The sequence below is a fragment of the Rhinoderma darwinii genome, chromosome 2, assembly GCF_050947455.1.
Source record: "Rhinoderma darwinii isolate aRhiDar2 chromosome 2, aRhiDar2.hap1, whole genome shotgun sequence".
Taxonomy (NCBI): domain Eukaryota; kingdom Metazoa; phylum Chordata; class Amphibia; order Anura; family Rhinodermatidae; genus Rhinoderma; species Rhinoderma darwinii.
Genome location: NC_134688.1, coordinates 262,700,138 through 262,710,872, shown reverse-complemented (window position 1 = coordinate 262,710,872; position 10,735 = coordinate 262,700,138).

Genomic DNA, 10,735 nt, shown 5'->3' with positions numbered 1-10,735 from the left:
CAGTTGTATGAGACTTTGTTTTTGCGGGACGAGTTGTACTTTATGTAGGTGCTTTTTTTTGGTACAAATACATTATAGTTTAATTTATATAAAATTTTATTTTGGCAAAAATGCAGAAAAAAAGCAGTTCCGCTGCAGTGTTTTTTTTTTTTTAGTTTTTTTTTTTTTACACCGTACACCTATCGTCATAAATAATGTTAACCCCTTCCCTCACATTGACGTTAATGCACGTCAATGTGAGCAGTCACTTCGCCCACCTTGGCGTGCAGTTACGTCAGTGCTTTGACCGATAACCGCCGCGCGGCGCTACACCGCAGCGGCGGTTAACTGTGCAGGGTGTCTGCCCTGCATTCCCCGTTGCCGATCAGCGGCCCATCCTTAATAGCATGTCGTGGTGCGGGGTGTGATATATGGATCATCTCACGCGCTGAGCCCGCGCCATACGCTGCGGGTGTCAGCTGTGTATTACAGCTGATACCCGGGACTAACGGACAAAACAGCGAACACGCTGTTACAGGTGCCTGTAAAAATCACAATATACTGCAATACATTAGTATTGCAGTGTATTCTACCAGTGATCTAACGATCGCTGGTTCAAGTCTCCTAGGGGGACTAATAAAATGTGTTAAAAACAAAAGTAAATTATTATTATTATTATTAGTGGAAAAAATTAAATAAATATTTAAAGTCCAAAAAGAAACCCTTTTCACATTTTTTTCTCTAAAGTAATGTAAAAAAAATAAATACACAAAATTGGTATCGCTGCGTCCGTAAAAGTCCAAGCTATTACAATATACCATTATTGAACTCGCACGGTGAACGCCGTGAAAAAGAAAGAATTTTAAACAGCAAAAGTTTTTGGGTCACCTTCGCTCTACCAAAAAATGTAATAAAAAGTGCTCAAAAAGACTTATGTACCAAAATATGGTACCAATAAAAACTTCAGCTCGTCCCGCAAAAAATAAGCCCTCACACCGCTATATTGACGGAAAAATAAATAAGTTGTGGCTCTCGGAAAGCGGGGAGGAAAAACGAAAAAGAAAAAGCAAAACATGGTTCAGTTCGGAAAGGGTTAATTACTTTCTAATGAAAAAAACATTTATTTTACCACATGTGGGGTATAGCCGTACTCGGGAGAAATTGCTTTACAAATATTGGGGTGCATTTTCTCCTTTATCCTTCGTGAAATTGAAAAAATGCAAAATTTTTGTGGAAATAATTTTGATATTAATTTTCACGGCCTAATTCTAATAAATTCTGCAAAAGACGTGTGGGGTCTAAATGCTCGCTATACCCCTAGATAGATTCCTTAAGTGATGTAGTTTCTCAAATGGGGTTACTTTTGGGGGGCTTCCACTGTTTCGGTCTCTCAGTGGCTTTGCAAATTCGACATGACACCCAAAAACTATTCCAGCTAAATTTGAGCTCCAAAAGCCAAATAACGCTCTTTCCCTTCTAAGCCCCGGTGTGGGTCCAAACAGCAGTTTATTACCACATATGGGGTATTTACGTAATCAGGAGAAATTGTTTTACAAATGTTGGGGTGCTTTTTCTCCTTTATTCCTTGTAAAAATGTCTAAGTTTTTTCAGAAAAAAAGTAGATTTTGACCTTTACAGACTAATTCCAATGAATTCAGCAAAACAACTGTGGGGTCAAAATGCTAACTTTACCCCTAGAAAAATTCCTTGAGGGGTGTAGTTTCCAAAATGGGGTCACTATTGGGGGGTTTCCACGGTTTTCATACCTCCAGTGCATTGCAAACGCGACACGGCACTGAATACTATTCCAGCAAAATCAGAAATCTTAAAATCCAAATGGTGCTCCTTCTCTTCTGAGCCCTGCTGTGGGTCCAAACAGCAGTTTATTACCACATATGGGGTATTGCTATAATCTGAAGAAATTGCTTTACATATGTTGGGGTGTTTTTCTACTTTATTCCTTGCAAAAATTAAAAATTTCTAAGTTTTTTCACAAAAAAAGCAGATTTTCATCTTCACATACTAATTCAAATAAATTTAGCAAAAAAACTGTGGGTTCAAAATCCTAACTATACCCATAGATAAATTCCTTGAGGGGTATAGTTTCCAAAATGGGGTCACTTTTGGGGGGTTTCCACTGTTTTGGCACCACAAGACCTCTTCAAACCTGACATGGTGCCTAAAATATATTCTAAAAAAGGAGGCCCAAAAATCCACTAGGTGCTCCTTTGCTTCTGAGGCCGGTGCTTCAGTCCATTATCACACTAGGGCCACATGTGGGGTATTTCTAAAAACTACAGAATCTGGGCAATAAATATTGAGTTGCATTTCTTAGGTAAAACCTTCTGTGGTACAGAAAAAATGTATTACAAATGAATTTTCGAAAAAAAAAAATTACATTTGTATATTTCACCTCTACTTTGCTTTAATTCCTGTGAAACACCTAAAGGGTTAAAACACTTTCTGAATGCTGTTTTGAATACTTTGAGGGGTGCAGTTTTCAAAATGGGGTGATTTATGGGGACTTTCTAATATATAGGGCCCTCAAAGCCACTTCAGAACTGAACTGGTCCCTGAAAAAATAGGCTTTTGAAATTTTCTTGAATATATGAGAAATTGCTGCTAAAGTTCTAAGCCTTGTAACGTCCTAGAAAAATAAAAGAATATTCAAAAAACGATGCAAACATAAAGTAGACATATGGGAAATATAAACTAGTAACTATTTTGTGTGGTATTACAATCTGTTTTACAACTAGATACATTTAAATTTAGAAAAATGCAAATTTTTGCTAATTTTCTCTAAATCTTGGTGTTTTTTACAAATAAATATTGAATTTATCGACCAAATTTTTTCCCTAACATAAAGTACAATATGTCATGAGAAAACAATCTCAGAATCACTTGGATAGGCAAAAGCATTCCAGAGTTATTACCATATAAAGTGACACATGTCAGATTTGAAAAATCTGCTTCGTCCTGAAAGCCAAAACAGGCTCAGTCCTGAAGGGGTTAAACATTTGTTGTACAGGTTGTTACAGTCATGGCGATACCAAATATGTCTATTTCATATTTTGGGACATATATTTCAAAAAGTTTATTTATTGTAAAAAAAATTGTATTTCTGTGCATTTTTTTTTTTTTACAATTTTATTGACGTTACATTTTTTTTTTTTTTTAAATCCCATAGAGGGTTTTTTTATTTTTTAAATAATGTACTGGCCTATATCTATAAGCCAGTACATTAGCCTGTGTACTAATTGTACACAGGCAGTTGTTAGGACACACCTAAGTATGCCCTAACAGGAAATATGGTAAGACAGCCCTGGGGTCCTTCAATGGACCCTGGGTTGTCTGGCCATACAGGTTATGGGCTTCGATCAGCCTCGAGCAGTCCCCTTTTCTCCTATTCACTTTGAATGCCACAAACCGCTTTTTGCGGCATTCAAGGGGTTAATGGAGAGAAGGGATGCAGCTGTGTATTACAGCCATTGCCCCGCGCCTGATTGCGCTCCTGGCTGTCACACAGGACAAGAATGCTCGCTCGTCCTAATGGGCCAAGCACCCGCCACTCAGGACGAGTATTCTTGTCCTGTGTCAGCAACTAGTTAAAGAGGCTCTGTCACCACGTTATAAGTGCCCTATCTCCTATATAAGGAGATCGGCGCTATAATGTAGGAAACAGCAGTGCTTTTTATTTAGAAAAACAATCTATTTTAAACCACTTTATGAGCGATTTTTAGATATATGCTAATGAGTTTTTTAATGCCCAAGTGGGCGTGTTTTTACTTTTGACCAAGTGGGCGTTGTACAGAGGAGTGTATGACGCTGACCAATCAGCGTCAAACTCCTCTCCATTCATTTACACTGCCCTAGCGATATAGTTATAGCGTTATGTGCAGCTACATACACAAACACTAACATTACTGTAGTGTCCTGATAATGAATATACATCACTACCAGCCTGGACGTGATGTTTATCCAGAATCCTGACACATCTGAATCTTTTCTGTGAGATTCCAGCAAGGCAAACGTAGTCTCGCGAGATTACGATGTAACCTGTAATTTCAAACGAGATTACGCTTGCCTTGCTGGAATCTCACAGAAAAGATTCAGAAGTGGTCAGGATTCTGAATACACATCACGTCCAGGCTGGTAGTGATGTATATTCATTATCAGGACACTGCAGTAATGTTTGTGTATGTAGCTGCACATAACATTATAACTATATCGCTATCTGTAGTGTAAATGAATGGGGAGAAGTGTATGACGCTGATTGGTCAGCGTCATACACTCCTCTGTACAACGCCCACTTGGTCTAACTTAAAAACACGCCCACTTGGGCATTAAGAAACTCATCAGCATAAAGCTAAAAAATCGCTCATAAAGTGGTTTAAAATAGTAATGCTTTTTATTTAGAAAAAACGATCTGTCATCTACATTACAGCGCCCATCTCCTTATATAGGAGATAGGGCACTTATAATGTGGTGACAGGGCCTCTTTAAGGCCACATGCACAATGCGTATTGCGTGTAAATTTGCCTGCTGCATGTTAATTTATCTTGTGTTTCTGTCTCAGAATCGTATCTATCTGACAAGTTAGTTTTAAAAAAAAATGCAATTGTTTCTGCATCAAAATGTAAAATACGCATCTAAAAGTGCTCCCCCCCCCCCCCCCCCCGTACGAAGTGCCGGTTTTACATGTGGAATTACCTGCGTTTAACTATATGAAATTACGCAACGTACAGTGAAGGAAATAAGTATTTGATCCCTTGCTGATTTTGTAAGTTTGCCCACTGTCAAAGACCTGAACAGTCTAGAATTTTTAGGCTAGGTTAATTTTACCAGTGAGAGATAGATTATATAAAAAAAAAAACAGAAAATCACATTGTCAAAATCATATATATTTATTTGCGTTGTGCAGAGAAATAAGTATTTGATCCTTTTGGCAAACAAGACTTAATACTTGGTGGCAAAACCCTTGTTGGCAAGCACAGCAGTCAGACGGTTTTTGTAGTTGATGATGAGGTTTGCACACATGTTAGATGGAATTTTGGCCCACTCCTCTTTGCAGATCATTTGTAAATCATTTAAGATTTCGAGGCTGTCGCTTGGCAACTCAGATCTTCAGCTCCCTCCATAAGTTTTCGATGGGATTAAGGTCTGGAGACTGGCTAGGCCACTCCATGACCTTAATGTGCTTTTTGAGCCACTCCTTTGTTCCCTTGGCTGTATGTTTCGGGTCATTGTCGTGCTGGAAGACCCAGCCACGAGCCATTTTTAATGTCCTGGTGGAGGGAAGGAGGTTGTCACTCAGGATTTGACGGTACATGGCTCCATCCATTCTCCCATTGATGCGGTGAAGTAGTCCTGTGCCCTTAGCAGAGAAACACCCCCAAAACATAATGTTTCCACCTCCATGCTTGACAGTGGGGACGGTGTTCTTTGGGTCATAGGCAGCATTTCTCTTCCTCCAAACACGGCGAGTAGAGTTAATGCCAAAGAGCTCAATTTTAGTCTCATCTGACCACAGCACCTTCTCCCAATCACTCTCAGAATCATCCAGATGTTCATTTGCAAACTTCAGACGGGCCTGTACATGTGCCTTCTTGAGCAGGGGGACCTTGCGGGCACTGCAAGATTTTAATCCATTACGGCGTAATGTGTTACCAATGGTTTTCTTGGTGACTGTGGTCCCAGCTGCCTTGAGATCATTAACAAGTTCCCCCCCGTGTAGTTTTCGGCTGAGCTCTCACCTTCCTCAGGATCAAGGATACCCCACGAGGTGAGATTTTGCATGGAGCCCCAGATTGATGTAGATTGACCGTCATTTTGTATGTCTTCCATTTTCTTACTATTGCACCAACAGTTGTCTCCTTCTCACCCAGCGTCTTACTTATGGTTTTGTAGCCCATTCCAGCCTTGTGCAGGTCTATGATCTTGTCCCTGACATCCTTAGAAAGCTCTTTGGTCTTGCCCATGTTGTAGAGGTTAGAGTCAGACTGATTAATTGAGTCTGTGGACAGGAGTCTTTTATACAGGTGACCAGGTAAGACAGCTGTCTTTAATGCAGGCACCAAGTTGATTTGGAGCGTGTAACTGGTCTGGAGGAGGCTGAACTCTTAATGGTTGGTAGGGGATCAAATACTTATTTCTCTATGCACAATGCAAATAAATATATATAATTTTGACTGTGATTTTCTGTTTTTTTTTTAAAATATAATCTATCTCTCACTGGTAAAATTAACCTATCCTAAAAATTCTAGACTGTTCAGGTCTTTGACAGTGGGCAAACTTACAAAATCAGCAAGGGATCAAATACTTATTTCCTTCCTGTATGCATGCAGCCTAAGGCCTTATTCACACGATCGTGTGGACGGACGTTTGTTGTTTTTTTTTTTAACTACCGTCACACGAATGCATTAAAATCTCTAAATCCCAATTGGGTTATTCACACAGCCGATTTTATTTATTATTTTCAAAACATAGAACATGTCCTATTTAGGCACGGTCTAAGCCCTTATTCACACGACATTGTTTCCCGGCCGGGTGACGGCCGTTCATAAAACGGCTGTCACACGGCTGCAGTAGGAACAATAGACCCCTAATGGGGCTATTCACACGACCGATTTTTTTTTGACGGCTCGGGAAACCCGGCCGTCAAAAAATGGGACATGCCCTTTTTTCGTCCGTTTACCTGGCCGCCCGGCTCCCATAGAAGTCTATGGGGCCGGGTAATACACGGCCATCACCGGAATGTGTCCCGAGTGACGGCCGTGTCTTCCGTCGCTCGCGCTCCTCCTCCTCCTCACCTCACAGTACAGAGTGCATGTGAGGAGGAGGGTCTTTATTTTTCCGGCCGGGGATTGGGGATTCCGCTACAGGAGAAGTGAGTGACTACACTGTCCATATATGGACACCGCGACGTCACTTGTGAAGCGGAATCCCCGACTCTGTGGCCCGGGATTCCGCTACAGGAGAAGCGAGTGACCACTCTGTCCATATATGGACACAGTGACGTCACTCACTTCTGAAGCGGAATCCCCGACCCTTTGGCCGGGGATTTCTCTCCAGGAGAAGTCAGTGACTACACTGTCCATATATGGACACAGCGACGTCACTCACTTGTGAAGCGGAATCCCCGACCCTGTGGCCCGTGATTCCGCTATAAGAGAAGTGAGTGACCACACTGTCCATACATGGACACAGTGACGTCACTCACTTGTGAAGCGGAATCCCCGACCCTGTGGCTGGGGATTCCGCTATAAGAGAAGTGAGTGACTACGCTGTCCATATATGGACACAGCGACGTCACTCACTTGTGAAGCGGAATCCCCGACCCTTTGGCCGGGGATTCCTCTCCAGCAGAAGTCAGTGACTACACTGTCCATATATGGATATTGAAGTCAGTGACTTCTCCTGGAAGGGGGGGGGGGGGGGTGCAACCTGCAGGGGGCTGTGTGGCATTACCTGCAGGGGGCTGGCTGGCATTACCTGCAGGGGGCTGTGTGTGGCAACAAATTTAAATGAAATTCATCCGATTTTAAAACTGACAGGGAAAAAAACCGGATGCAAAACAGGTCAAAATCGTCCGTTAAAAACGGCAACATGGAATCGGAACAGATGCAAAACGGCCGTTTTTATCGGCCGACACTCGGACCTTGTCGTGTGAATAAGGCCTAACAGCCACACGGCTCCCACACAAGTCAATAGGGCCGCTAATGTGTCCGTCACGCGACGAATACGCCCCCCCCTTCTTTTTTTTTTTTTTGTTCTGCTCCTGGAAATAAACACACAAAACATTGATTTATAAAAATAAAATACAAAATAATATCCTATCAAAGGTGTACAGTTTTTCAAGGGTTAAATGTAATATACTGCTTTGCAACAATTTTTTTTTGCCCCAATGCATCTAAATTCAAACATGTTTTCAGTATCTTTTCATTGAAAATTTCTTGAAAAAAAATCTGATTTTGACCTGCCTGCACTTTCTTGCCACATTTTTTGCCCGTGGCCATTGAGGGCTGCGGCCAAAAAACGCAGCAAAAAACGCTTTCTCTGCCTCCCATTGATTTCAAGGGGAGGTCAGAGGTGGAACCGTGGCAAGAAAGAACATGCTGCTTTTTTTCCCTGGGAGCGAAAAACTACTCCGCCTCCCATTGAAATTAGTGGGAGGCGGTTTCAGACCTTTTTTGCCACTGATTCCAACACCGTTTCTGCGTCAAAATCAGCTACGGTTTTGTGTTTACAGCTCCTATGTCTGTCAGGTTTCAGACTACAGTCAACCCCAGTGTAGTCTGATCCCGCAGTCATACTCCCTTCCATCTGTTCTTCTAGATCTCATAATGATTCCAGCTCCTCTCAATCCTCTTATTTAAGAAGCTGGAGCAGTTCTTGGTCACATGACAGATGATATCGGAGGAAAAAAACTAGAAGAAGCTCCAGGTCTTATTCTCGTTGCCTGTCTAGGTCTTACTCTAGAAATCACCCTAGGTCTTACAGCCCACGAGAGAGCAGATATTCTTCCACATATAGAAGAATATTCGGTCTTACAGAAGACGATCAGGGTCCCGTTCCTGTAGCAGAACACCGTTGCGTTTAAGTAAAAAGGGTAAGAAATTTATACTTTTATTAATAATTAAAAATGCGATTCGGGGTTCCAGACGGTGAGCAAAATGGTTGCAAATGCGACCAAAATGTTACAAATGGCAATAGAATTTCAACTGAGATCGCCATTTACGATCGCAACTATTACCTCCTATGTACTTTTGCACTAAGGCCCCATTCACACGAGCGTATCAGACTCACGCGTGTGAAAAACGCATGTGAATCTGGTCCATGTGCTTTGCGAGTGGCATGTGTTATTCACACACTCGCAAAGCACATAATATTTTTTATTTCTTTCAATCGAATTGATGTGCAAATCACGTATCGCACACGGATGTATAGACTTAAATGGGCGCGTAGGTACGTTAAAACGCACCAATATATGACATGCAGTGAGATTCACGCAAGCGGACTCTTGCTGCGTGAAAACTCACGCATGTGTGAACGGCCCTATTGATGTCAATGGGTCCGAGTGCTGCGTGTGATTTCCATGCGCAGCACACGGACGTCATTCACGCTCGTGTAAATGGGGCCTAAGCAGTCAGCTCTGGGTCACTGAGTGGCTTTCATTGATGTCTGAGGCAGACTGAAGCCTCCAAACAGTTCATCTCTGACCGCTCTGTGCAAGAGTAAGGCCCTGTTCACACCGAGTTTTTTTGCAGGCAGAAAATCCACTCCATTTTTTTTAAAAGTGGTTTTGCACCACAGGTGTTTTATGCCGCGTTTTTTTTACCTCTTCAACAGATAAAGGAAAAAAACCTCGAGCGGCTGCTTGCGGCGGTTATTTCCATCTCCCTTTTGATTTCAATGGGGTTTTTGAGGCGGAAAACTCCTTAAAACAGGGCATGTCGCTTCTTTTTTCTGCGAGCGTTGGAACGCCTCCACCTCCCAATGAAATCAATGGGAGGCAATGTCGGCCGTTTTTTGCTGCAGTTTCTCAGCAAACTCAGTGTGAACAGGGCCAAAGGGTAGATTTTGTTGCAGAAATTTCTTTGATTGGAAATCAGTTCTATTCATCTGAATGGGGTTGTTTCTGCAGCAAGCACATGGATTCAGATGAATGGGACTGGTTTTAAGTCTGAGGGTATGTTCACACGTGCACGTCCGATACGCCTGAAATTACGGAACTGTTTTCAGGAGAAAACCGCTCCGGAATTTCAGACGTAAAGGCAAGTAACATCCTCTTCTCTTCAGAACGCCCAGCTTGTGACAGTGCAGATCTGTGACGTCACTCACAGGTCCTGCATCGTGACGGCCACATCGGCACCAGAGGCTACAGTTGATTCTGCAGCAGCATCAGCGTTTGCAGGTAAGTCGATCTTAATGGTCATAACTTGGCCAAAAATGCTCGTTTTTTAAAAATAAAAACGTTACTGTAATCTACATTGCAGCGCCTATCTGCTGCAATAGCAGATAGGGGTTGCAAAATCTGGTGACAGAGCCTCTTTAACTATGTTCCAGATTAAGAACATGGAAGAAGAGGTCTGCAGTCCTTGGAGATAAGTCTATTGTGCTGCCGAGACTGCAGCTGTTAGGATATGTGCACACGATAACTGCAATTACGTCTGAAATTACGGGGCTGTTTTCAGGAGAAACCCGCTCCTGAATTTCAGACGTAATTGCTCGTACTCATGTTTTGCGGGGCGTCTTTTACGGACGTAATTTGGAGCTTTTCTTCATTCGAGTCAATGAAAAACGGCTCCAATTACGTCCCAAGAAGTGTCCTGCACTTCTTTTGACGAGGCTGTAATTTTACGCACCGTCTTTTGACAGTGACGCGTAAAATGACAGGTCGTCGGCACAGTATATCGTTAGACCCATTGAAAGTAATGGGCAGATGTTTGCCGACATATTGGAGCCGTTTTTTCAGACGTAATTCAAGGTGTAATAGGAGGCAAAGGCGTTTTTGTTTTTTTCCTGGGTGGCTTTTAGGGTAAGGCCACACGGTGCGTCATTGACGCGGTTTTGTTGCATTTGAAAACTGCATGCGGTCAGCTGCATGCGTTTTTTGTCTCTGTAAGCTGCAGTTCTGTTGTGTTTTTAAAGGAAATAATTGATGGCCATCGTTTTCACTGGTGTTGAAGTTTGTTAGGGGCTTCCTGTATATAGTTCATTACAATGCATTGCAGAACTATTAGCAAAAACACAAGCA